The sequence below is a fragment of the Pogona vitticeps genome, chromosome 2, assembly GCF_051106095.1.
Source record: "Pogona vitticeps strain Pit_001003342236 chromosome 2, PviZW2.1, whole genome shotgun sequence".
Taxonomy (NCBI): domain Eukaryota; kingdom Metazoa; phylum Chordata; class Lepidosauria; order Squamata; family Agamidae; genus Pogona; species Pogona vitticeps.
In genome coordinates, this window is record NC_135784.1 from 296,511,174 (window position 1) to 296,533,063 (window position 21,890).

General features: G+C 41.2%; 2 long non-coding RNA genes across 2 annotated transcripts in view; both read right to left on the reverse strand.

Annotated features, from left to right (window-relative positions):
- Nucleotides 1-21,890, reverse strand: part of LOC110085074 (uncharacterized) — a 37,994-nt gene that overhangs the window by 5,158 nt on the left and 10,946 nt on the right. The gene's annotated exons all lie outside the window — the stretch shown is intronic.
- Nucleotides 9,851-20,756, reverse strand: LOC144586654 (uncharacterized). The gene is made up of 2 exons (XR_013541585.1): nucleotides 19,853-20,756; nucleotides 9,851-12,134 (listed from the first exon to the last, which is right to left on the reverse strand). It is a non-coding gene; the product is annotated as an uncharacterized LOC144586654 (long non-coding RNA).

The following is a 21,890-nucleotide window of genomic DNA, read 5'->3' on the forward strand; positions in this document are numbered from 1 at the left end:
GAACTGAAGGTATCTTTCACGAAGGGGAGTGGGCTGTGAATTCATCCACCTTCCCTGGTAACTGGTACCCACGGATGAACCTGGAGCAGTGGGAGTATCAGCATACCCCAACCCAGAAGGGGCACCAGCGTAACAAGGGGCAGGTCTGGTGGCTTTATCGGTGCCAGAGAGCACCTCAGAGAAAACTGTGAGGATCTGGAAGGAGAGAGAAACACCCTGTTGCAGACTGGGATTAAGCTCAGGGAGAGCGAACACAGCCACCCTTGGGCCAGGCCCAAGGACCTGGAGGGGTTCAGGATAGAAATCTCAACCAGAGAGAACATGAACCTGTCAATCATGGTCTGCAAGAAAGGACCAAGATGAAGGCACCCCCAGTTGGCCAGAGTTTCTTCTCTTCTGCAAGTTCCTTTCAATGCCTTCTTACTCATATGAGGGCCAAGGGGATCTCACCCCACTCGCTCTGCTCAAACTTTCTAATCCAAATTCCCCCAAACAGTTCAAACCTTTCTTTAATTCATATGATGCTGCTGAACTGAATATTGTTTGACATAAAACCATAAGTGGATTGTAAGGTACCACACTTCTTGATGAATGATTGATGTGCGCTTGTAATGCACAAGATGAAAAGCTTCTCCAAGGCTGTTAATCCAATCATCTGCACTGAGGAAGCAACCTTACCAGGTACACTCAACATTCACTCAACAGTTGTTTGTAAAATGAGGCATTCACATTTCCACGGACAGCTTTCAGTTGGTTCCCTGAGGCCCCTGGAGTCCAGTTAGAGCCTTTGCTGGTCTTACATTGAAGGGAGCCAAGCCTCTGTGGGAAACAGATCATTTGTGAAACAAGGCCTCGTCTTGGATTCATTAATCAGAATCTTGGCAAGTGTCATTATTAACAAGTGCTGTAATCAGTTGCCATGGTAGTAACCATTATTTGGACAGAATAATAATAAGAACAGGTGGAAGGGTTTGCCCGCTCCATTCAGACCATCTTGGCATTTAAGGGAGCAGAGCGTTCTTGCCCAACGCAAATTGGAAATTTATCTTGTCTGGTCTCTAAGACAGAGCTTAAGAATAGTTGTTAAAAAATAATTTGTTACTCCTAATTTGTTAAAAATTACAATTATTCCAAAAGTAACTGTTTGAATCATTCAATGATAATGACGTGGCCCATTTGAATAACTATTAACTCTTTGCTTTATTTGAATTTCTTTCTTTCAAGCATGACCCAAAATTTAAAAGGATGGTCTATTTGGGCCATTTTTAGTAGTTTTTAAATGACTTTTTTTTACCGCATGAAAGTTACACATTGCCAATACATTATTAGTGATTTATGCAACTAATTAATCAACAAGCTTGAATGTGTCCAGAGGAAGGTGAACCAGGTGGTAAAACATCTGGAAACCAAGTCTTATGAGGAATAATTGCAGAAACAGAGTGTGTTTTGCCTGGAAAAGCTATGATAGCCATTTTTAGAACACTTGGAGGGCTGTCACAGAGAAGATATTGCAAACTTGTTTTCTGCTGCTATAAAAATATTTTATTTTATTATTTGCTTGCTTGCTTGCTTGCTTGCTTAAAATATTACTACCCCGCCTTTCTTCTTAAAAGGACCCAAGACAACTAGACCATGGGACTCAATGGATTCAAATTACAAGAAAGAAAATTCTAGCTAAATATTAAGAGGAACATCCTACCAGTAGGAGTTATTCGGAACAGACTACCTCCAAAAAAGTAGAGGGGAGGTGTGCTTAAACAGAGGGTGGAACACAATATCTCAGAGATGCTTCAGCTGTGGATTTCCTGCATTGGTATCATTAGGGGTTCAATCAAGCAGCGCTTTAAGTCCCCTGAAACTCTTCAATTCTATCATAATTTCACAGTTTTCACTTACACTGTGAATGTTAACAAACCAGTTTTCAGATTAACACACCGTTAGTGTTAATTAGAGGTGCACTGATTTGTGTTTTTAGTCAGTTAGCTATTTTGGAGTACAATTTCCAGAATCTACTAGTTATGCTCAGTAGGGCATTCTGGGAGTTGAAGTCCCAAAAAAAGGATTTCTCCCCCAAGCTCCAGATGAAACTGTGTGCCCTCAGCCACACTTGACGCTGCCTGTAAAGCTGTGGGGAGACCTAGCCAGCCATTTTTCTGTTCAGGGCACGTTAACATCTATCTGTTAAGCAGCAGGGGGGAAAAAACTAGATAACAACTGTTATCTTTCAGTGGCCAGGTGAGAGCAATTTTGATTGAGATTGCTGGGGGAAAGAGGGCAAAAGATTGGGTCACTACACATCATGAGATCATATTTGGTGCTGCTGATATGTGTGTGTGTGTGTGTGTGTGATTTCAGGTTTGTGTGTTTGTCTAGTTGATTAAAAGACCTCCAAGAGATTAGGACTGAACCCTGCTACAAACCCAGATGTTTTCTAGAAGGGGAACTAAATGGAATGCCACATCGTCAACTATTTGTGCCCAGATTACCATCAGTTTCTTTGCTTTGGGGGCATGTACAGTATATAGTGGGACGTGGTGGCACTGCGGGCTAAACCGCAGAAACCTGTGCTGCAGGGTCAGAAGACCAAGCAGTCCTAAGATCAAATCCACGCAACGGAGTGAGCGCCCGACGCTTGTCCCAGGTCCAGCCAACCTAGCAGTTCGAAAGCATGCAAATGCAAGTAGATCAATAGGGACCACCTCGGTGGGAAGGTAACAGCGTTCCGTGTCTAAGTCGCACTGGCCATGTGACCACGGAAGATTGTCTTCAGACAAAACGCTGGCTCTATGGCTTAGCAATGGGGATGAGCACCGCCCCCTAGAGTCGAACACGACTGGACAAAAATTGTCAAGGGGAACCTTTACCTTTACCTTACAGTATATAGTATATAGCTTATTGGGAGGAAAGCGATGACAGACCTAGACAGCATCTTAGAAAGCAGAGACATCACCTCACCTTGCCGATCTATTTGGACATTGTCACTTAGGGGTGTACTTGCTTTTGTTGCCGGCGGTTTAGACATTAACGGCTGTGTGTTGCGTTATTTTGAGGGGACAGCACATTTACACTGTTATACAAGCTGTATACTCATTGCTTTACATTGTAGCCAAGTGTCATTTCTTCAGTGTTGTCACATGAAAAGATATACTAAAATATTTATGAAATGTGATGCGGTGTACTCGCTCTTGTGATATACTGTACGTAAGTAAGTATGATGATGATTATATTTATACATTTGCACTAAAAGGTAGCACTCAAGGCATCTTAGAAACTTCTTAAAAGAATAAAAAAAGGATAAAACCAAATTTAGCTTAAAAATCATAAAATCATGTAACGAACCCCATTGTAGATCAGTTAAAATTCAGTAAATAAGTTGAAAACAATTTGAAAAACCAACAAAGACAGAAAATGATACTGCAGGGCAGATTAGACACCATACGAGGGTCTAAAAAGATTTGTTTTTATAACTATTCTAGTTGTGACTGCCTATTGGACACTAAATGTCCTTGTTTGGCTGCAGCTGGTGTGCTGGTCAGCTCTGGGAACCTCATGATCTTCCCTCCTCCCTTTTTCATATTTATATTTTGTTCAATCCATTGATAGCTCACCTTTCAAGTGACATTTTCCATCCTGGATGAAACACCTGCTTTACCAGTTTTAAATACTGCCCACTTCGCTGACATGTCAGGGCAGAGTGCCTAGGATCACAGTAGCCAGGAATTTACAAGAGAGCTAGCTGCAATATTAGAAGGCAGGAATGCAAAAGAATAAAGGAGATGCCAGCTAAGTGGAGGAAAAGGTGGGACAAGAATGAATGGAGGACCATTTGCCATTCTAACAGCAGTGGTTCACTTTGCTCACTGGACTGTCAATCAGCAGGCCCAAGGAGAATCCAACACTGAACTACACACTCTTAGGAAATGCAATTACATCCAGGAAAAATCTAATTTTTGCTTCCATCCGCAATCTCTGCTCCCAAGAGAAGGCACAAAAGGCACAGTTTAGGATGCTATACTCATTCTATTTCTTTTCCATTTCTGGTGTTGTTTTTCATTCCCAGTGGAGTAAAGGCTCTGGTGATGCTATGCTATTAAGAACCCACAGCTCTGTCTTGATAAACCTTTTGAGAGTCAATTAGCAAAATAAAATAAAAAAAGTATGTCCATTTGAGGAGATTCCTCCTCACTGTAATTTCTGAGATGCAGTTGTGTTTGTTAGAAACTTCTTAAAAGAATAAAAACAAAAGTTAAATACATTTCTCTAATATGTTAGAGAAATGTATTTAACTAGCAAGACATTGACATAGTACATTGACTGTGTCTGTCAATGTACTATGTCAATGTCTTGCTAGTTAAATATATTATGGGGAACAACAATCCCTTACAAAATCCTTACAAAGTGTGAAGACATGTAGGGTACATAGGAAACCTTTGTTAACTGTACACCAATGGTACTTTTCCCAGGATTCTCTGGAATGAAACAATGATGCTGAGAAAGGTAGAAAGCAGCAGGAAAGGAAGAAGACCAAATATAACATAGACTAACTCCCTAAAGAAGCGCACAGGGTTGAGTCTACAAGAGATGGGTAAGGCTGTTGAGGACAGGGCATTTTGGAGATTGCTCATCGTAAGTCAGGAGTGACTTGACTGCCCATAACAACAACAACAACAAACAAACAACAACAACAACAACACCTATCCTTTGAAGAAAACAGTATAAGGAACAGAAAATAAACCCTATCCATCATTTTCGTCTTGGACAACCCAAATGCAGAAGGAAACAGGTACTATCTGAGAAATATCCTGTACAATAAAGGTCCTTCAAAGAAAGAAACTTCAAAAGAACCCCAGTTTTAATCATTTGTTTATAGTGCTTTGTGTAACCATCTATAAAGCCACCTTACATATTCTGGGACTTTGGACTTCTATATGGACACCTCAGGATGTGTACGTATCGATGGCATTAGTAACCTTTCCTGATACCTCAGCAACAGATCTGGCAGATCTTTGTAAAGATAAAAATCCAAGTGCTTTTTTCAGAAGTAAGCCCAATGAGGGATTTTCTGAAAGGGAATGTCAGCCTCCCAGCCCCGTCCCCCGCAGCTCCCCTGCTACTTTTACATTTAAGCAAGCCTTACTGTTGTGTGGGTGCTGCAAAGATTTGTCAACAGTGAAATGAAAAGGCCCCGATAATTCATTTAGATTTTCCAGGCTGCACACAATTTGAGCTAGATTAAAGCACACAGATGTAAAAACACCTAGGAGAGGCGGATGTTAATCTGCACAATGCCCCATTTACAAAGGGGACTGTTTGCCAAGATGCTTGTTGTTGTTTAGTCGTTAAGTCGTGCCCGACTCTTCGTGACTCCAAGGACCAGAGCATGCCAGGCCTTCCTGTCTTCCACTGCCTCCTGGAGGCAAAGTACAGTGGTGCCTCGCAAGATGACTGCCCTGCGATTAATCCACAAGATGATTAGTTTTTGCGATCGCTATGGTGCCTCACAAGACGGTTTTTTCTATGGCTGTGCTTCGCAAGACGGTCTCTCCCCCCCCCCCCCGAGACCAATGCCTCGGAAGACACCTACATTTCATTTGTCTTGCGAGGTTCCCATAGGGAACTTTGCAAGACGTGTTTTTTTCGCAAGATGACAATTTTCACAGAACGAATTAAAATTGTCTTGCGAGGCACCACTGTAGCCAAGATGCTACTTTGAAATAAATATTTCTTTTTTAAAAAAGTTGCCATGTACTACCAAATTACTTCCATATTACAGCAACCTTGCTTGGATTTTTTTAAAGTTTGTGAGATGTTCAAGGAGATGCCACCCTTCGGTGCATTTCCATCGCCCAGTGGGAATTTGAATTCAGATCCTCCTAAGTTCTAACCTTACTCTATCCACTACACACCACACTTTCATTCATATTATATACTGCCCCTTAATCTACTGGAAAACTGCTAAAAGCATCCACCTCCTTGTCATGTTCATGTAGGGCCACCCTAAGGCATGCTGCGGCTGCTTGAGCAGCATCCATAACCATCCATATCAATGTGCACAGGATCAGTACAGTGTATCTGGGAGATTTTATTCCAAAATTACCACTGTTTGTTTGCTTGCTTGTTTACAATGTTTCTGTCTTGCCCTGTATTACAGAATCTCTGGGTGTGATACAGAAAGAACAATATAAAATAAATTAACTCGTTGAAAACATATACAAGTGGTGCCTCGCTTAACGAGCGCCTCGCTGAGCGATGAAATCGCTTAACGAGGTGCTCTGGGCCATCGCTGGAGCATTCGCTCAGCGATGGCCCCTATGGCGATTTTTCGCTTTGCGATATTCGCTAAGCGATTCGCTTAGCGAATATCGCATAACGAAGCGGGGGAGAACAGCTGATCGGCGGTTCCAAAATGGCCGCCGGAAGGTCCGCGCCGCATTTTCGCGCCCTGCCCTCGCTTACCGAGGGCGCGAAAATGGCGGCGCTATGGCAGAACCTCGCTTAACTGTGAGTTTTCAAGCCATAGGAACACATTGAACGAAGTTCAATGCGTTTCTATGGCTTTTTAAATTCCGTTTAGTGATGTTTCGCTATAGCGAAGGTTAATCCGGAACGGATTAACCTCCCTGTGCGAGGCACCACTGTATGCCAGTATCCTGTTGCATTATACAATTGCAGAAGGCTGATTGTGTGAGCATCTTTCTTGCTCCAGCAGGCTTCCCACTGCATGCCTGGTCTTGCACTGATACTGAGATCGATTACCTGACTGCTTGCCTAATAAGTTAAACAAAGTGAAGGGTGGGATCGCTGGAGCAGAGGAGCACTTATATGATCACCCATCTGCTCATAATAAGACATTGCCCATAAAAGTATTTTTAAATTTAAACAATCTAAAATATATAAGGCAATTTAAGCAGCATAAAACCATTCAAACCCTTTAAAATCATATATGGTGCATTAGCACTTCTAACTTGAATTTTATAGCATCTTAGAATCCACTGTGTTAATTTTGAACAATAAGAATGCAAGTGGTTCTGGATGGGAGCTGGGTTATTAAAGTTTGAATATGGCCACCCCGCCCATTCAGGAACAGATGTCTACCAACTTCAATATTCTCCAAGCGTTGAAAAGTCGTTGGAGTGGCACAGTGTTAATGTTACTCCCTTTTTTGAAAATGTGCTTTTGAAATAAAACACCAAAAATTAGGTAGAGGAATTGCGCTTGAATTTATTTTATTTATGTATTTATTTATTTGATTTTTACCCCGCCCCTCTAGACCATGTCTACTTGAAGTGCTCAGTGTGGTGTAGTGGATAGAGTGACCAAAGATTCAGGGAAAGTGGGTTCAAATCCCTGCTCAGCCATCTAAATTCCCTGGGGTGGCGGCCAACAACGGTAAGACCAATTACACGACAATCAATGACTGATGATTCTGAACAATTCGGTGCTAAATATAGGGAGAAGCTAACATGGTTAGACCGCGATTCACAAATCACTGAATAAAAACATTTCAATGCTTCACAGTCAAAATACAAAAAGCAATAAAAGAGAACCCCTGAACATATGACTAAGAACAGGAAGATTAAACCATTAATTATTTAATTTTTTTTCAAAGATTAAATCAGATTTTAAAAATTATTTTGAAATTTTACTTATAGAAAGTATAACCTAATTTAAACTGATAGTTAAAATGAACATGTTCAAGTCTATATGCCAATGTTTCTTAAACTTTGTTTGTTCGTCTCCATTGGACTCTTACCACCTGATTTACTGCATATATGAATGAACCACTGGCGGAGTCCTTACATTCTTACTTGGAAGTCTAAATGAAATTATTGGACCTCTTCAGAACTTGGAAGTGACTAGTTATAATTAATGCTGGTAACTCTAATCCATTATTTTGGGGGTAATGAATAATATAATTTGCAGTTAAAATGTTTTTTGTTATAAGGAGTATCATCTACATTGCTTAGGTGTAATGATAGTTACTTTTAGAAGTTACTTTTTATGGGTGACATTAGATGCATTTTGAAACGAATTTTTTTAAGGTTTTATGCCATGTTTGTTATCAGTCTTAAGTAGCAAGGGAAGCGTTCCTTGGCTTTGTGTTCTGTACTGTTACAAATATTGTACTGTATTTCCAAGATAAAATATCAGAATTAGCCGCTAGAGGGATCCACAGAATATTTCCCTGTGTTTTTCCAGCCCTTGATAATGGAAACACCATAAGCGAATATTATACGACGTGAGTTATTTGTGGGATCATCGTAATGATAACGGCAGCTTAATTACAGACTGACGACAAATAATTCAGCAAATTCCTTTTAAAATGTAATGGTCTGTGGGTCCATCCTTTTTCGTATAGAATGAATGTTCAGTTTTTGTAATGTGAAAGGATTGGGGGCTGCTTGACTGCAGCTTTGCAATTGTTTCTTTTTGCTACATATAAGGGCTTGAATTAATTGCAAATAGTCATTTGCTGGTTGTCATAGCAACCAATCAGTATTCGTGCTTGTTTAGGAAGTAGGTGAAAGAGAAAGTTCACTTCTTGACTTAAAATCAGTGTTCTAAATTGGTTTTCTTCTCTGTTAAGGGGAGCGTGCATGCGGTGGGGGGAGATCTGTCTCTGTGGCCTGGTCCTGCCAAGGCCACGGACTTGTACCAGGTCACAGATCGGGTGTTGGGGACCCCAGCCTTAGATAATGAGTTTTACCAGCATCTCTTATTTTAGACAGAAACCTCCACATTGTTGCAATGGGCCATCAAATTGCTTCCAAATTATAGCAACCAAAAGATGGTTTTTGATGGGAGATATTCCAGGAGTGGCTTGCCACTGTCACCTCCCCTGTGATTTTTTTAAATGACTGAGCTGGAATTTTAGTGCAGGTCTTCTGACACTAGTCCAATACTCTATCCACCACGCCACATAGGCTCTCAACAGAAATTTTCCATAAACTTTGCTATTTCCTATCAGATCAGTGCAGCATCATGGACCCTGAAATTCTCATTCCCAATATTTACAAATTTCCCAATAGTTGGGGCGGGTGGGGAGTGGGATATATAGAGTTCTGAGTTTCCCAGCTAAGGCAAACTGAGCACAGGTGGTATGCTTGACAATACTAATTTTCATCCTGGACTGTAGACCAGGTCTGCAGTGTTTTATCTTAGGTAAAGGTAAAGGTTCCCCTTGACAATTTTTGTCCAGTCGTGTTCAACTCTAGGGGGCGGTGCTCATCCCCGTTTCCAAGCCATAGAGCCAGCGTTTTGTCCGAAGACAATCTTCCGTGGTCACATGGCCAGTGCGACTTAGACACGGAATGCTGTTACCTTCCCACCGAGGTGGTCCCTATAGATCTACTTGCATTTGATGCTTTCGAACCGCTAGGTTGGCGGGAGCTGAGACAAGCGACGGGAGCTCACTCCGTCGTGTGGATTCGATCTTACAACTGCTTGGTCTTCTGACCCTGCAGCACAGGCTTCTGCGGTTTAGCCCGCAGCGCCACCACGTTTTATCTTACAGAGGGAAAAAGTATTAGAAATGTGAATCTCCTTTTATGGGAAGGACTTGAGTGACTCCACTTTGAGAAACACATAATTGTGCACAGGAGGAGAGGAGAAGTGATGGACACTGATGTTATTGCCAGTTTCCCAAATATACTGTGAGGCGGAGCTTGGAAAAGTTACTATTTGGGGCTGCAAAATAGTATTGCATATACTGAGGCAGCCATGGTACATGCGGGGTGGGGTCTTAAGAGTTGTAGTCCAACGCAGTAATTTTTTCCAATTTTTTTGTCTCTGTTCTCACGTGGTAAATGAATTAAGCTCTATGTGACAACTGTACTGAACAATATGTTCCTTTAAAATGAATGGATATATGCAACATTTTTATTTGTTTCAGGAACGGGGCATGCTTTTGAAAAAATTGGATTCTCAGTTTTCCTTGTGTGTGGATTTTTGGTCCCCATGTCTGCTTCTCTGTGAAAGAAGACAACACATCAGAATGGTTAGGTGTGCTGTTTCAGAGATTTTTCAAACCTCCTGCACCCATATGTTGGCAAAGAGTATTGCATGTTAGACACAGAAGGCTTCAGCATTACAAAAGTACCAACCTGTGGCATTGTGGGGAATATTCAAGGTCTGTTAGGTCTACACATTGCTCCACACAAATGATCCATGCCTCTAATTCCCTGTCACTGCTCTTCAGTGTCTTTACTGTAGTGTTTTTATGCTCCGTCCACCCTGACCAGTTCTCTAGTCAATTTCAGTTTCTCTTGGATTTCCAAACAAAAGTTTTTAAAGAGAGCTAAAGGTCAGTTTGTGAAAAGTTGGCTCTTTCTTAGATTTATCTTGGTTTCATTGGAAACTTCTTGAAGGAATGACAGTGATAGCGTGGACACCCTATCCAGAAAGAATGGATGCCATAGGTGGCAAATACTGGGAGGCAGAGAGTTGTTCTGTTGGAAGACCGTCCATATGCCTGTATTGAAATGAAGTTCAGCTGCTAGCTAAGTTGTCTTCTGTGTGTGTGTGGATTGAGGGAGGCATCTTGTCAGCCTCAGGCCTTCGGCAGCCACAGGGAGAGTGGATGGACATATGAGATTTTGCCTCTTGGTCTGAAGTTGAATGCTGTAATTATATCTTTAAACCAGAGGGTTTTCCAGATGTTTTCAATGATAATTCCCACAGCCCCTTACTCATGGCCCATGCTCCTAGCAGCACAACTGACACCCAGCACAACTGGAGTGCCTAGCATTCCCCAGCATTGCACTAAACTTTGCCTGCATTTCAAACTGCCTGCTTGACAGCCATCTGTAAATTGGTCCAAGTTCTTTGGAAGATGGAGAGGGTACAGTAAATAAAATATGAGATCTAGCAAGAACTTTAAAAGCCAACAAGAACATGCATAAATGTACCATTTGCTTGACAAAATGAAAAGATGAAATGTGTTTGCTTCGACAGTTCAGAAGAAATGAAGCCAAATATTAAAATCTCTATCCACCCACCCCCGAGGACTGTCATGACAGCAGATCCCTGCGTGTCAATAAGCAGTGACATACATCAAGGGACCTAATGTATATGTTACAGTCCGGATAAGCTGGAAAGGGTCAATACCTGAATTTGTGATTTGTATTTGATATCAGCGGTGATGCTACTGATGACTCAGTCAGCCGATTTAGGGATTTTTAAATTACCAGCAAAAGCTTCCTTTATCTTTCATTGACCTTCCTCTCCATAACTGGTGTTCTTGCTGAAGGATGTGTTAACACTTTTTAAAAATTTCATCATGTCTCAAGTAATAGGATGCTTGGCAGAGAAGGAGAAATAACCTTAGATTGTCTCTCTCTCTCTCTCTTTCTCTGCTGCATAAAGTTGGAACATATCTCTGTGTTTGCACCCCCTTTTGTGTTCTCTCCATCGATTTCAATAACATCTAAACACCTATGGAATATTTATACAGCAATTATAGAAATGGATCTTGGTTGCTTTTCTGCCAGAGCCCAGCCACCATGACAAGTTGGTAGTAATTTCACTCAGCATTTTTGGCTAACTGACGAAAGTATACACAGCAGAGCTGTACCCAGCTGACAGCCAAAAATGGAATTATTTCTCCATTTTGAAGCTTATTCATCAAAAGTCAATACAACAACAGAGCTTCTGTTTCGGTCTGAAACAGCTGTAACTATTCAGTCATTAATAAATGGAATAAATACATATAATGTCAGTGGGCATGGCAATGGACAAGAGGAGAGAGTTCTGTACACCATTAGTTATAAAGTAGGAACAAATGTACATAATCAGCTGTACTTGGTCACAAAAATATCACAGCAGTCCATGAATATAAACATGAGTCATGTACTTCTCCACAGAACAAGTTGGACTACAATGTGTACTTTCAGGAAAGCAGAGCATATTTTTTATTTCAGGAGATTTTGGCATCACAAAGCAAAGAGTTGTCATGACATGGTACTGTTGTCTTCTTTCTGCTTTGCAAGGAACTGATGTTACTCAAAGAATTCTCTTTGTTTTCTTTCTGCGAATTGACGACTTTTCTAACAGTAGCTATTTAGTGTGATAATGGCGTTTGACAGACTGGATACAAACACCATTGTCACACTCCACAGCTCCAGCAGGAGTGAGGCCTTGGGGAGATGAAAGAAAAAACATGGATGTATAGAATTACAACCACAGATACCTGCAATAAATATAGAATGGATCAAAAATTGGATATGAAAGTAGAAAGACAGAAGAAAACTTGGGGAGAATACTGCTAGGTAGAAAGACTCTCGTTGTAAATACGAAAACCAGTTGTTTACCCAACCAGACAAAAGATACTGCTAGCAGATCAGTAATACCAGCCCCAGAAGGGTAGCTGTGTCAGTCTCGACAAAAGAGTTTTGTGGCGCCTTAATTAAAGATGAGCAGCTTTTATTTGGTGTAAATGTTGGTGGAGCACATCCCACTTCTTCAGATACATCTACAGTCCTCAGAAAGGAATGCTGAATAGAATTTGCTAAGGTGCCATAGAATTCTGTACAGTACTTGCTTCAGTACCAGATGTTGACTCCTCAGTTTTGGCCTACAAATAAGACATAGCTAGGAATAATCTGTCCGTCTTGCTTTTTCTGAGCTTTCACTGCAGCAACAAAATGCAAGATGTTCTAGAAAGGGACCTTGGTATGCTGATCAATGCACTGTGCTGTCCAGCCAGCTCCATTTTCCTCCAAGTTTTTTAAAAATTAAACTGGCAGGAAACTTATCAGTGTTTACATAAGATTTGTGTAATTTGAGGCTAATGGATGAGATGCCAGGGCACATATCGGTTGTGCAACTGGGCATGTGAAGAGGCCCACGTCCAAGACATGGCCTAGCACTTGGTCAATTAGCTGCAATCAGCAACAGTATTTTGCACAAACCTTACATGAATATTAATAGGATTCTAGTTATTAAGAAGCAGAATATTCACAGCTTACTTATTACCTACGGCAAGAACACTTATAATCAAGCAATAAAACAACCGTGTGTTTTTGTCTGCCCAACTGTTAATAATAATCATAGCGTGCCATGAAGTCAATTCTGACTTATGGCAACCTGTTTTCAGAGTTTTCCAGATAGAAAATGCTAGACGTGGTTTACCTTTCCCTTCTTCTTGGGGGGGGGGGCCCTGGGATAGCGTAGCTTGCCCAAGGCCACACAGGCTGGCTTTTCTCCCAATTAAACTCCCAAACTGTGGCTCCACAGCAAGATACTTAAACCATTGAACTGTGCATCCCAATTGCTACAAGGCCAAATATCAAACATGGATAATATTCCAAGCAGACAAAATGAAGAGAGACAAGTGGGGGTCTGGAGGAAAAAAATCCTGTAGAGTCATTTCCTGCATGTTCATTTCTTGACTTAGATCCTATATCTTTAAGTATAAGGAACTTGTAGTGCTCCAGATGAAGTATCACTCCCATGAGCCACCCCTGCTATTGGTCAGGTTGCCTGGGGATGATGGGAACTAGAGTTCAACAATATCTGTATTGCCAGTTCTACCATACATATTGTTCATATTCCAGATGGCAAAATCCTAGGGGCTTTGCTCAGCTCTGCCTCCTGTCTTTAATAAATGTGCCTTTCTATCTATCTGCAGATATAACAGATGGGTCCAAACCTCCCTCTCTCGGTGCACCAAGGTTAGTAACTCTGGTAAATCCATGGGTCAATTTTGCCTTCCTGGGATGTGATGTAAGCTGCACACTCTCAGAGAAATGCACATTTTTCCACTTTTTTTGGATGTGTGTTTGTATCAAAGCCAGAAATTCACAACCAGTTTTGAGAAACAAGCAGTTCCAAAGGGCCTCTTCGTGTCTTGCTATAGAGGAGAATTGCTGTTGCTAGAGATGTTCGGGAGCACCATGTTTGATACTTGGAGTGAAAATGGAGTGGGCATTAGGTCCAGAAAAATTGATTTCACAGTTGTATATAGCCTACATAAGTCCCCTGCCTCCTGATGTGCACAGTACTTTCATCCAGAGACACATGGGAGCACTCTGAGCCAAAATTTCTTGAGAATCCTGGTACCCAAAATACTGTAAGCTGCTGTATAGAGCAAAAGGTCTGGAAAGACAACAGCTTATGGGGAATTTCACATGGATTGCCAACCATTGACTTAAAAGAAAAAAAGTGTCCCATATAGGTAGGACCTGGAAACAGATCAGCTGATTTGAGGTTGATTGGAGGCTCATGAATCAGTTGTTGGAACCTACCCTGTTTCTCCGAAAATAAGGCCTAACCTGAAAATAAGCCCTAGTATGATTTTTCAGGGTGTTCGTAACATAAGCCCTACCCTCAAAATAAGCCCCACTTAGGTGAAACCCCGCCTTCCACCATTGTGCAGCAACTAGAAGATGAGATGACTGTATTTGTATAAATGTAGATTGTTGTATATGAACAAGGACTGTGGGTCCTGATGATGGCAATTTTAATTGTATTTTAATTGTATTATAATTGTATTTTAATCATCTTATTGTATTGAATTTTAATTATTGTAAGCCGCCCAGAGACCTCTGGGTAGAGTGGGCGGCATATAAATAAAATAAATAAATAAATAAAAATATAACATCCCCTGAAAATAAGCCCTAATTTTTGGAGCAAAAATTAATATAAGACCCTGTCTTATTTTCAGGGAAGCATGGTATTAGCCTTTCCAACACTGGTTTCAGTGACCTTACTGTTGGTAGCTTGTGGTCTGGGATGGTAGGGGGCAGTGGGGGGGGGGTCTGAGGCCTGTTCTGGTCACAGATTGTCACTGGACCTAATAAGGGAAAAACTACTAACCCGTAGTTAGAAGCTGAAACCCATTCATGTTCCAGAGTTGTGATTCGGGCAAACCTTTGTGACTGAGCAATTGTACGTGGAAACAAAGTCTGTACTTGTCTCTCAATGATCTGTTATGAAATAAAGCAAGATAGTTTGCAAACTGAAGGACACCTGAAAAACTCCTGCTACGGCAATCAGATGTTTTGAACATTTAAAGAATTCTCTCATTTAATGATGAACTATCTATAATACATCATTTGCCTCTTAGGCTTTGTTAATCAGAGCAAAATATCACTGGCTGATTAAAACCACTACTAGCTGCCAGCACAGATCAAAGCCTCCCTTTGTTCAGCATAATATGGCAGAGCTGGACAGTTAGCCATGGATTGCTTTACCCGAGAGCTGCACAAGACCGTGACAATGGATTGGCAAGTACTGTTGGTTTCTTACAGCATACCCAAGACACTTAACTGATGTGGCAAACTCCTTGGGTTACACTGGTATAACTAATGTATGTAGAATGTTGTTTTCGTGATGGGTTATAATTGTTTTGCTGTTGTTTGTCGACAAAAATGTAGAACATATTGCTTTGGGGATTCTGGGAGTTACAGTCTGACTTTTGAACTTGTCTATTACCAAGTGGCGTGGTTCATTAAATTATCATTATCATTATGCCACCTTTCAGTAGATCTAGCTCTGGGCATGTGCGCATGCCTTTTGTGTGGAGGATAACAGAGCATGAACTTTGATTGCTTTTTGATTGCACTCATGTGTCTGATCCATGAATCTGCAGATGTACTGCAGAATTCGTCCGGACTGCCTGGTGAGGGTTGAGTAGATATCACAAAAACAAAAAAAAATAGTCTTGGTTCTTGATTTGCAAACATGTACATAAAGGAAAGGAATCCAAAAGGATGGAGATGTGAACATTTCTCCCACCCACCCCCATCTTCTTTACTTTTCATTTTAATTGCAAAAGCTCTGTTGAAAGAGACAGCAATAACATCCTGATTAAGATGGCATGGTGTGTTGTGGGCCATTTGCAAAATGATTAGTTTTCTCTCTCAGAAGTGGCATTCCATTTTACTAAGTGCTCGCTCCTCGCTCCCCTGCTTCTTTAACGAAGAAAAGCTATAAAAAGAGATGTTTTGTCAACCTTTGAGAACTGAAATAGAGAAACTTGTCAGAACAGGGAAAGGTACAATTCTCTTGTGTTTGGCATGTGGATTGCAGTAGGAGAAGGGAACGGTGGGGGTTGTCTAGCTTTCAGTCTAAAGCCTCTGAAACAAAGAGAATACAGTAGAATGTTGCTTGTCTTGGAAATGGTTGCAGAAAATAAAAGCTTCAATGCTACCAAAAATGAGAACTGTCGAATGCTTTCTCCTGGTGATTGTCCTGGAACTTGGAAGTGTTACTGTTTTTTAAACGACAACTCCCGGAATCCTCTGACCTGCCATTTTTGAGGATTCTGGGAGTTGTAAATCCAAGCAAGTAACATTTCACAAGACATTAGAATTTACTCCCTTTTCCCCATGTACAAGGATGCCTCCATCACAGTGCTTTTTTCTCAATTCTGTTCTGTGGTATGTATGTATGTATGTATGTATGTATGTATGTATGTATGTATGTATGTATGTATGTATGTATGTATGTATGTATGTATGTATGTATTTATTTATTTATTTATTTATTTATTTATTTATTTATTTATTTATTTATTTATTTATTTATTTGATTTATACCCCGCCTATCTGGTCGGTGAGGACCACTCTAGGCAGCTATGATGGCTTTTAATTCTGTTGTGTGATTCTGCTCTGTTGCATGATATTTATTATGCATCATGTTTACGTAATTTTTAATATTTATTTGGCAATTGAATTTTTCTCAGCTCTTCCACCTCTCTTGCTCTACAGAAGCTGCTGCCTAAGGTGGCTTCCTCACTCTACCTAATGGTAGGGTTGGGCTAGATTAGTACATAGGGCACTAAACAAGCCACATTGATTTATTCATAGATCTACCCTTTTCTTTTAGCCTTTTGTTTCTGAGGCTGTCGTGATGTATGGAAGCGTGATGTACGACATCCTGTCGCGATGTATGGAAGCGAGAGCTGGACCATAAAGAAAGCAGACCGCCAAAGAATTGATGCCTTTGAATTGTGGTGCTGGAGGAGGCTCTTGAGAATCCCCTGGACTGCAAGGAGAACAAACCTATCAGTTCTAAAGGAAATCAACCCTGAGTGCTCACTGGAAGGACAGATCCTGAAGCTGAGGCTCCAGTACTTTGGCCATCTAATGAGAAGAAAAGACTCCCTGGAAAAGACCCTGATGTTGGGAAAGTGTGATGGCAAGAGGAGAAGGGGACGACCGAGGATGAGATGGCTGGACAGTGTCTGCGAAGCAACCAACATGAACCTGACACAACTCCGGGAGGCAGTAGAAGACAGGAGGGCCTGGCGTGCTCTGGTCCATGGGGTCACGAAGAGTCGGACACGACTAAACGACTAAACACACACACACCCTTTTCTTATATAAAGGGAAGTTTTAACATCCAAACATGCAGGTGAGATGAACTGTGCCCCCTCTTCACAATGCCCATATTTTGGAACTTAGATGGTGAAAATGAGAAATAGCTGTAATAAATAGACAAAGACAGACACCATTTGTCAGGAGCATAAAAACTAGCCTTGTTTCTTCACATGGGATACTTGGCCCTGAAAAGGAAGACAAATCTGGTTGGCCAGAGGAAGAAACAAAGACTGAAGTAAGATGACAGAAGGTGTAGCTCAGCTTGTGATAGCCATGGACTCCTGCCAAAGGTGGATGCTGAGGAGGCTTCTGGCATCCCTACTAGTGCATGGCCGGTACATGCCGGGTGAAAGCCAAGGAAAACTTTGCCTTAGAGGTGTCCAGGATATACGGCTTCGTCTGGATCTTACTGTTCATTTGGCTTTGAAGACAAAGCCATTTGGAGAGGCCATTCAAATGGAGCGCCAAATGAAAATACATTTATGAAGGCACTTGTCAATGAGTGTGCAGGACATGAAACATAGAGTGTGGATCTAGACCACAGTGCAGTAAAGCTAGTTTTCTGGACTACAGCTCGCATAATCCCCAAGCAGCATGGGGACTATGAGAATTGCGGTCTAGAAAACCTACATTCCTGTGCTCGTATGGTGTGCGTCCATCATGCCATGGATGATGGAAAGGGATCAGCATAAGAAGTCCAAATAGAAGTGGTGCCGGCATTAGTTAAAAACTGGGGATGGAGCGTCACAGCTTTCCTTATTCTATCTGTAAAAATCCACTTCCAAAAGCTAAAGATTAAGGAACAAACATTTGGTCTCCTGGCCCCAAACGTCTGATGGTTATCTATACTGAAAACTGAATTTGAACTCTCCTACCCTGGAAATATTAGGGCAAAAAAATTACACATGACCCAACAGCAGATATTGCCTGCAATGTAATGGTGATAAAGATATGCCTAAATTTTAGCTGGTGGATTCACCCGTTGTGGTGTTCAAGTACAGTGGTGCTTTACTTAACGAGCGCCCCATTTAATGAAGAATCCGCATAGCAATTTGTTTTTTGTGATCGCAAAAGCCATCACATTGCGATCTTTTTAGTGGCAAAAATCACTTTGCAATGTTTTAAAAAATAGCTGATTGGCGGTTCCAAAATGGCTGTCGGAAAAAATGGCTGTCTGCAGTGTTTTCGCGCCCTTTTCTCGCATACCAGGCAGTGAAAATGGTGGCCGCATGGAGGATTTCTGCATACTTGTGAGTTTTTTGCCCACAGGAACGCATTAAATGTGTTTTAATGTGTTCCTATGGGCTTTTTTGCCCCGTATAGTGACGAATCCACATAAGGAGAAAGGCAAAGTAAAAATATTTTAAATAAATAAATAAACTGAATTGTAGTTGAAGTAATAGTGAACTGTGTACCTTTGTAGAATGGATAAATACATTCTCCAAACAAGATTAGAATGAAGTAGTAAATGGCAGACACATGAGAGAATAAATATACTGTCCTTTTTAAAGAGGTAAAACTTGGGGGTATACAACTGAGACCAGTTTATACAATTGCAGCCAGTTCTCTAAGGAGAGAGCAGGGAGAAATAGATCAGCAGCTTAGAAGAATCTTAGGCAAGAGGTCTCAACCGCCTTGCATTTTTATCAGGAGCCTTGCATTTTTATCTTGAGAGAAGCCAGCGAGAGAGAAAAAAACAATGAAAGGCAGTTGGTTCCTATGGTAAAACGTTCTTTCAGAACTGCACAGTTATTAGGTGGGGTGACTAAGGGGTTAATGGAAGCATAAAGACATTCAAGATTGCAAATTACTACTGCTACCCCCATAGCAATGAGAGCTGCCATAACAGCCCCCACCGTCCTCCTCCATGTTCCTGCCTTCCTCACCAGTGGGGTTTTAGTGGATATAATGGCATGGACGCAACAGGAACGTAATTACTGAAATCAGCCAGAGAAATGTCCGTATAGCTGTGTTTCACCCAGAGGAAACACTTCTTAAAAAGCTGGTATCATTTACACAATTTTAATACACCTCTTGATAATAATTATGATAATAATAATAATAAACATCTAATCATGCTTATTTATTATCCTAATTATTTTTAATACCAATGCATTTCCTCCCTTCCAAAGCCATGGGGTTAATATTAGTCATGTTTCCTTTTTTGTTTTGAAAAATTAAATGTTTAGTGTTGCTTCCAGCCAGCTAGAATTGGGAAAAAGCTGGTGTGAATTCACACAACACACTGCCCTCTTTTTCTAGGAATTGGACAATTGCAACTTGACATTTTTTTTTTAGTTAACAAATTTTAGTTCACGGATCTCATGTTAGGGTGTTCACGCACGCAGACTTCTGGCGTGAACTATCCTCAAATCAGCCTACCTTACACAAGGCCTACAGAGAACCTTTTAAAAGATTACTTTAGGATGTGATTAGAATTGTTATTAAGAACACTTATATTTCAATACGTTATCTCTTGGTAAATTTGAATCCCTTCTCTTTCGTGAAACGTATCCATTAGAAGCACTTACCATTGCATACGGCTCATTGGTCCTCTTTTTTCCTTTGTTCTTATTTGTTCTTTGGTTGCCTTAAACTTTTCCTCTTGAGAGCGGATCACTTCATTCTGTCTCTAACAATGCTCAGTTTTATGTTTTAGGCCCTATCTATTTACAACGCTAGGGTGTGTGTTCAGAGCGTCTGTTTCCAAAACTGACTCCCTCTTGGCCTTTATGGGATCCGGAGTTTTTAAGTAAACAAGCCAGCCTGATAAGTCACATTAAAATATTGATCCGTGCGGGGATGGCTGTTGGTCCCTTTACAAGACAGGTGGCTGCTAGCTAGCTATGCAGTAGCTTCCGAGAAGAGCTGTACCATGTCATGTCTGCCTCGTTCGCTGAATTTTATAGTGGCTTTTGTCAGCCTCTTCCTCCTCAACTTCGAACAGAAACGTTCCGTTCTTAGTCCACCCTTCTTACTGCAGCAAATCTGTCATGGCAAGAAGGACTGAATACGTTCTCTCTGATTGCTAGTACGAGGCCTTCTAAAGGTGCTTTTGTAAGGCCAGAAGGGGGGGGGAACCCGCACCATTAATAATGTACATGTGGCCCACCCTGTTCGATCTAGGGGCTAATCGTCTGTCCTAGGAATCTCTAGGATCTTCATGGACCATCCACCACCCACCCAAATCCAAAAATGGCTAGAAATCCTGTTCCTATTTTGATAAATGGGCATTTTTGGGGTGCTAAATGTTGAGGGCAGGAGAGGGGCAGTGGCTCATTTAAAAGGTGAATTGATGTTGTTGTGAGGCTCCTGAGAAACCTTCCAAATGTGTGTGGATGTGCATGTGTTTTACAGGAAATGGGGGTCTGTGGGCGGGCCAGGCATTGCGAAAGCAGATGGAGAGGACTGCATGGCAGTGTGTCTACTCTTGCAATAAAGGCACAGTATTTTCCTTCTTTACTTGGGTCAGTGTTAGAATGGCGAGGACATGAGAATAAAGGAGTTAGCAGAAGGAGATTTCCCAAACCAGAATAAAGAGGTGGAAAAATACGCAAACATCAAAGGCACGAGAGTAATGACGAAAGCCTCGTTCTTCAATAAACTGGATGAGATGGCAGTCTGTGCCTATAATATCTGAGGTGCATTTGATTGATTAATAGATTCCATGTTTATGCCACCTTTCTCTCAGTGAAAGGATTCAAGGCAGCGCGCACATCATTAAAACAAACACAATTAAAACAGAACACACAAACCATTACAAGCCTATTAAAGCAGAGAGATAAAAAAATTTAAAAACATAAAAAAGACATCATATGCTGCAGGGCATATAATTGTGTTAGCCATTAAAAGCCTTTCTGGATAGAAAGGCTTTCTCTTGTTGCCAAAAAGACAGGAAGGGGAGGGGGGGACAGCCTAGCCTTCCAAGGGAAGGCCTTCCGTAATCTAGGGGACAAACAGTGAGAAGGGCTTCTCTTGAGTCCGCTTCAAAAAGTACGTACTTGTAAAAGTAATAGGACTGAGAAGAAAGCCTCCACAGAAGATCCTAAAACCTGAGTGGAATTTTATGAGGATTTTTACATTTTTATTTTATTTTCCATCAGTGCAAAGCACTATTCTGGGCAGTTAGCGAAAGATAAAATCAAACAGAAATAGCAGTAAATTAAACAATGGGAATCCTAAAACAGAGAACAGATCACATCAGCTAAAGACATTACTACAGATATGGTCCATTGGATACCCTGGACCTGAGCAATATGAGGCTGGACAGATTGACAGCAGGTACAGTACAGTACTTTGAATTGGGCTTGGAAAAGGACTTTCAGCCAGTGGAGCTGCTGTAACAGCTGCAGCATTTTGTATGAATTCAACCAGCAAGAAGGTGTTTCACAGAGTTCTGTTCCAGGCAATCAACTTCCTTAAAAAAAACTTGAAAATTGTAGAGATTCTCTATTCCAAGCTGACATGCATGAGATGCACCCTTTGCTAGGTATAGATGGAACATCCTTCTGGATGAAAGTTTCCATTAGTAATCTGATGTGTCCATTTCCTTCTGCTCCAATGAAATCC